The following is a 6,345-nucleotide window of genomic DNA, read 5'->3' as shown; positions in this document are numbered from 1 at the left end:
AAGGATGCCCACTTTCAACACTGTTTTTCTTTTAAAAAATTTTTATTTTACTTAAATTGAACTTGCCAACCTATAGTACAACACCCAGTGCTCATCCGATCAAGTGCCCTCCTCAGTGCCTGTCACCCAGTTACTCCATCACCCCATCCACCTCCCCATCTGCAACCCTTTGTTTCCCAGAGTCAGGAGTCTCTCATGGCTTGTCTTCCTCTCTAATTGTTCCCCACTCGGTTTCCTCCCTTCCCTCTAATCCTTTTCACTACTTCTTATATTCCACATATGAGTGAAACCATATAATTTTCTTATACTTATTGACTTATTTCACTCAGCATCCACATCGATGTAAATGGGAGGCATTCATCCTTTCTGATGGCTGAGGAATATTCCATTGTATACATAGACCACAGCTTCGTTATCCATTCATCTTTCGATGGACACCGAGGCTCCTTCCACAGTTTGGCTGTTGTGGACATTGCTGCTATCAACATTGCAGGTGTCCCGGCGTTTCACTGCACCTGTATCTGTGGGGTAAATCCCAGCAGTACAATTGCTGGGTCGTAGGGCAGCTCTATTTTTAACTCTTTGCGGAGCCTCCACACAGTTTTCCAGAGTGGCTGCACCAGTTCACATTCCCACCAACAGTACGAAAAGGTTCCCCTTTCTCCGCATCCTCTCCAACATTTGTTGTTTCCTGTCTTAATTTTAGCCATTCTCACTGGTGTAAAGTGATGCCGCATTGTGGTTTTGATCTGTGTTTCCCTGATGGCAAGAGATGTGGAGCATTTTTTCCTTTGCTCGTTGGCCATGTGTAGGTCTTATTTGGGGAAATTTCTGTTCATGTCTTCTGCCCATTTCTTGACTGGATTGTTTGTCTTTTAGGTGTTGAGTTTGATAAGTTCTTTATAGATCGTGGATCCTAGCCCTTTATCTGATATGTCATTTGCAAATAACTTCTCCAGTTCTATAGGTTGCCTTTTGGTTTTGTCGACTCTTTCTTTTGCTGTGCGAAAGCTTTTTATCCTGATTAAGTCCCAATGGTCCATTTTCACTTTTGTTTCCCTTGCCTTAATAGATGTGTCTGGCAAGAAGTTGCTGTAGCCGAGGTCAAAGAGGTTGCTGCCTGTGTTCTCCTCTAGCATGTTGGTGGACTCCTGTCTCACACATAGGTCTTTCATCCATTTTGAGTTTGTCTTTGTGTAATGTGTAAGAGAATGGTCCAGTTTCATTCTTCGGTGTGTGGGTGTCCAATTTTCCCAGAACCATTTATTGAAGAGACTGTCTTTTTTCCGGTGGATATTCTTTCCTGCTTTGTCAAAGATGAGTTGACCACAGAGTTGAGGGTCCATTTCTGCATTCTCTACTCTGTTCCATGGATCTATGTGTGTCTGTTTTTGTGCCAGCACCACACTGTCTTGATGATCAAAGCTTTGTAATATTGCTTGAAGTCAGGCATTGTGATGCCCCAGCTTTGGTTTTCCAAACATTTGGGTTTTTCCTTTACTTCTTTTTTTTTTATAAAAAGACTTTATTAATAATTCTGTTACAAATATTTTGTTTCAAGAGATTGCATACACATAGATATGCGTAAGTATACACAGTCTTAGTTATACTGTTGGTAGAGTTTTCAGGTAATTGAGCTCCTAATTTTGTAAGGACTGTAAATTCCTCCATGGCATATTTATCCAGATTTCTGTGACGATAGCACATTACCTGGTTAGGGCATGAGGGAGCATTCCTCTGCTATAAAGTGAAAGATATGAGGAGAAGGGCCATGATAGGGGGCTGCAAATTGATGTCCAAAATCAGAAGCAGGACCCATGTTCTCATGGGAAGGTAGGGTTTATCATCCAGGACACAAGCAGTGTTCTAAGGAACCAACCAGAGATGTGACTGGGGAAAAGGTGTAAATCTAAGAGTCAGGAGCCAGAGTGACACCAAGCTTGAAAGTGTCCATAAGGAGCCCCTGAGTGGCTTAGTTGAGTAAGCATCCGACTCTTGGTTTCAGCTCAGGTCATGATTTTAGGGATGTGGGATCGAGCCCCACATGGGGTTCGGCATTCAGCGGTGGGTCTGCTTGACAATGCTCTCCATCTTCCACCCCCAAGCAAATACATAGATCTTTTTTAAAGAGAAAGAGTATGTAAAGAACAATGGTGAATTTATTGGGATTATTCAAGTCAGAAGAGAATGAAAGCTGGTCTTGAACTTGCCTTTTACAGAAAAATAAATTTCCAAAAGGATCAACGCTGAAGTCGGAAAAAAATGAAAGCATACAATTAAATTGGAAATATGAAACCATTAAAGTCAAAGGAGAAAGCCCTGATGAAGAAATGTGTGTACGATACAAAACCCAGAAGCCACGTGTGAACAAAAATGAACCAGTGTCTGGATCCAAGGAAGTGTCAAGTGATTTGTGGTTAGAGACACCATAAAAGCATCCAACTGGGACTCAGGTGAACAAAGCATTCATGAGTGAAATAGTAAACAAAGCAGGATGCAAAATCCAGAAGGAAAAATCGAATAAACAACAGAAAACACCAGTGTCTAATTACACAAAGGTGCTGAGCTCTGTTATGGAAGAAAACATGATAAATAAGATAAAACGACAAGCAACCAGTCAGGAAAATGTCAGTAACCCAAATGGTAGACTAAAGCTAATACCTTTAAAATGCAAATAACTCCTAGACATAAAGACACAAGAAGACAAAGAGCCCAGCAGGAAGTTGTACAAATGGCGGGAACCTGGATTCTGCAGGAAAAGAATCAGAGGCAGCCAGTTTGGGGCTCAGTATTGCTGCGAGTGGTGGAGTCTGCTTGTGTGCACGGGTGTCTCGGTTCTCGGATCCCCCACGAGAGAGTGACACGAGGACCCACGCTCACAGAAAGCCAGCCAGAAGGAAGGTGACAGCACAAAGTAGCTTATTAAGGACAGTACAGTCTCAAGGCAGGAGAGGTGCCAGGCGATTGCACCCCCGCTGGGGGTGGGGGGGCTTTCCTTGTATGTTTGCAGAGGTCACAGGTCATGGCTGGTGGCAGGGTCTCCGACCAAGGTTTTGTCTCATCATCTAAGGGGCTCCTTCCAGTTGGGGTGGGGGTGAAACCCAGTGTACATCTGTGATAATAGAGCCATTGGTGACCCTGGGCGTGATGTGGAAGCGGAGATCACGTGGCCTGCACCTGTGGGTCCTGGTCTGTCAGCAGCCCTCCCCCTTCTCCCTCCTCCCCCTTTCCCCTCCTCCTCCCCATCTCCCTCCTTCCACTTCAACTTTTCCCCTCCTCCTTCTTCCCCCTTCCCTCTCCCCTCTCCTTTCCCTTTTCCCTCCTCCCCTGCCCCCTCCTCCACTCTTCCCTCTCCTGTTCCCTCCTCCTCTCCTCCCACTCCTCCCCCTTGGAAGCCCCAAGGCAAGGCCTTCAAAGCCACAATCAGGATCCTGTGCCCTCAGGCTTCTAACGTGTCCCCTACTGTCACCGCCCCTGCCTGCAGCTCATGTCTAACCTGCCTACTTTATCAGTAGGATCCTATGGATGTAAAAAAGAGTCACGGATGCAGGTCACTATATCCTGGGGAAAGAGCTGCAAGAACGCACACGAAAGTGTTCATCGTGGTTACCACAAACCCTGAGGTGATGAGGCATTTTTACTTTCTAACAACACACCTTGGGGTAAGGCATGAATGATTTTATAGTGAGTGTGTATCCTTGTGGGCAAAACTGCAACATGTCTAAGCACCGGGAAGTGTGAACACCCTGTGATTCAAGTTTTGCTGTCCTCCTTGGAATTCTGCATGCGCATACCTTCATGGTTCCAAAAAAAAACCTGGAAACAATCAGCAAGATGTTCCCAGGGTTCTCTCTGGGTGGTGAGACCCCAGAGGGCATGTTCCCAGTGTCACTTTATAAGTTTATGGAAGTGCACAACTCAGCCAATGACCACGTTTCGCCTCCGCACATAGGAAACAACGCGTTCGGATCAAACACCAGGACAGAAATGCTTCCAGGGCACAACTATGGCCTGGAGTGCGAGGGCCACCGCAAAACTGAAGAAGAACAGGGGAAGCTTGGTGGCCCGCGTGTGGGAGCAAGAGAGCTTGGTCGGGGGGCGGAGGTCGCAGAAGAAGTGAGTGAGGAGGCGAGGCCCATGGAGCTGGAGCAGAGCAGCCAGGGTGCTGTGGGTGGGCGCTGGCCAAGGCGAGCAGGCAGACGGTGGTGGCCAGCCCCATGCAGGTCCCCTGGCCCATGAGGTCTCAGTAGTGCAGCAGCTGGCAGAGGGCCATAGAGCGATCGCCGGCCACAGCTGTGGTCAGGAGGCACTCCCAGGTGCTAGGACGTGAGTGAAGATCATCTGGGTGAGGCAAGCTCCGTGGGGCACAGGCCACACTGCTGCCAGCAGGCGTGCCAGTGCCGGGGCACCGTGTTGGAGATATAGGCAGTGTCCAGCAGCGACAGGTTGGCTAAGAAGTACATCGGGGGAGGGGTGGAGTTGGGAGTCCAGGACAGCAAGGCTGACGATGCCCAGGTGCCCAACCACAGCCAAGATGTAGACCAGCAGAAAGATCTCGAAGAACAAGGGCCTCAACTCTGTGCCAGCCAGCCCTTCCAGAAGAAACTGGGACCCTAGGGTCTCATTCCTCAGCTGCATGGAGTCACGCATGGAAACCTGTCGAATTGACTCAGTGTCACATGAGGATCTAACCGAGGTTCCAATTTACAAGAGGGAGTGGGGACGAGGGAAGGTCCAGGGAGAAAGAAGACAGGTTCCAAGCTTAGGACAATGAGACTCAGAATAGAAGGAGTGAGGTTAGGCTCGGGGGACCGGTGGTGAGGTGGAGGCCAGGGGAGCCAGAATGGTAACCCCACAACCAGAGAAGTGCACGACCTGGAAGCCTCGGTGTGCCCACCTCCCGTAAGGGTGTCAGTCGATCCCTCTGAAACGCCTATGTGTTTTTTTTAAGATTTATTTATTTACTTTTTCATGAGAGACATAGAGAGAGAGGCAGAGACACAGGAGGAGGGAGAAGCAGGCTCCATGCCAGGAGCCCAACGTGGGACTTGATCCCGGGACTCCAGGATCATGCCCTGGGCCAAAGGCAGGCACTAAACTGCTGAGCCACACAGGGACCCCCCAGAAACGCCTATTGAATGAGGAGCCTAGACCCTGTAATCATCCGCACCGGACCCCTTACTTCCCCAGCACCCACCAAGCAGAGCCCAACCTAGGATCAGTGATAAGACATTCATCGTGTCCCTCCTTCTCCTGCTCTGGACCTCCTGGTGCCATGGCACTTAGGGTCAAAGCCACAGTCCTGCCCAAGGCCCACCAGGCCCTCTGTGATACGCTGTCTCCTCTCCTCTGTCATCAGGCAACAAGTCCGGCAGCTCCGTGCCCCGAATCACATCTGCACATGGACCCGCAGTAGCAGACACCCTGGCCCGTTGCCTGCCTCCGCAGGAGACGGCTCTGCCCTCCCGCCCTCGGCGAACTGATCCCTTTTCTCTGGCTGCTCTCATGGTGCCAGCCTTGCTAGGCAATCATTTCACATGTGAACGTACTAAATGCCACAGAATTTTCACCTTAAAATGGCTTATTGTATGTTAAGTCTTCTTGTAAGTTAATGGCTTATTGTATGCTAATGGACTTAACATACAATACAACAGTCCACCACCCCCAACAAAAAGAGAAGGCAAAATAAAGGTTTTTGGTGACATACAGAAGCTGAGATCCTTTGTTGTCAGCAGAAAGCCTGCACTACGAGAAATGCTAAAGAACATTCTCCACGAGGAAGAGTGATACCAGATGGGAGCTTGGATCTACGGGCAGTAACGCACAGTTCCAGACACGGGAAGTATGTGGGTGAATATAAAATATGTTTTCTCTCTTTAAAATTTCTTTCGACCATAGCAAACCATTTAAAGCAAAAGTATTCACAACATGATGTGGGCTTTGTAACCTCCATAGGGAATGAAATGAAAGACAGCAATAGCACAAACATACTGTCTGGGTAATTGGAGGTATACTGTTGTCATGTTCTCATCTTATATGCGAAACGATCGGAAATTATTTTAAAGCAGTCCATAATAAGGTCAAATACGTGTTAGAAACCCTAGATATGGAAGGGGAGGAGGGCGGGGGGTGGGGCTGAATGGGTGACATGCACTGAGGGGGGCACTTGACGAGATGAGCACTGGGTGTTATTCTGTATGTTAGTAAATTGAACACCAATAAAAAATAAATTTATTATTTTAAAAAATCTATACATATATAAAGAAATTGTAGAAATTACTCATTTGAAAGAAGGCATGAAAAGATGGAGAGGGGAACACAGAACACATGGGACAAAGAGAAGGT

The 6,345-nt window shown here is 47.7% G+C and overlaps 1 pseudogene; it reads right to left on the bottom strand.

Annotated features, from left to right (window-relative positions):
• Nucleotides 1-3,969: 3,969 nt before the first annotated feature.
• LOC140627869 (olfactory receptor 3A1-like) lies at nt 3,970-4,463 on the bottom strand (annotated as a pseudogene).
• Between the last annotated feature and the right edge of the window lie 1,882 nt (nt 4,464-6,345).

This window comes from Canis lupus, chromosome X, assembly GCF_048164855.1.
Source record: "Canis lupus baileyi chromosome X, mCanLup2.hap1, whole genome shotgun sequence".
Taxonomy (NCBI): Eukaryota; Metazoa; Chordata; class Mammalia; order Carnivora; family Canidae; genus Canis; species Canis lupus.
Note: the sequence above shows the minus strand (reverse complement) of the source record. Positions and strands in the feature narration are given on the sequence as shown.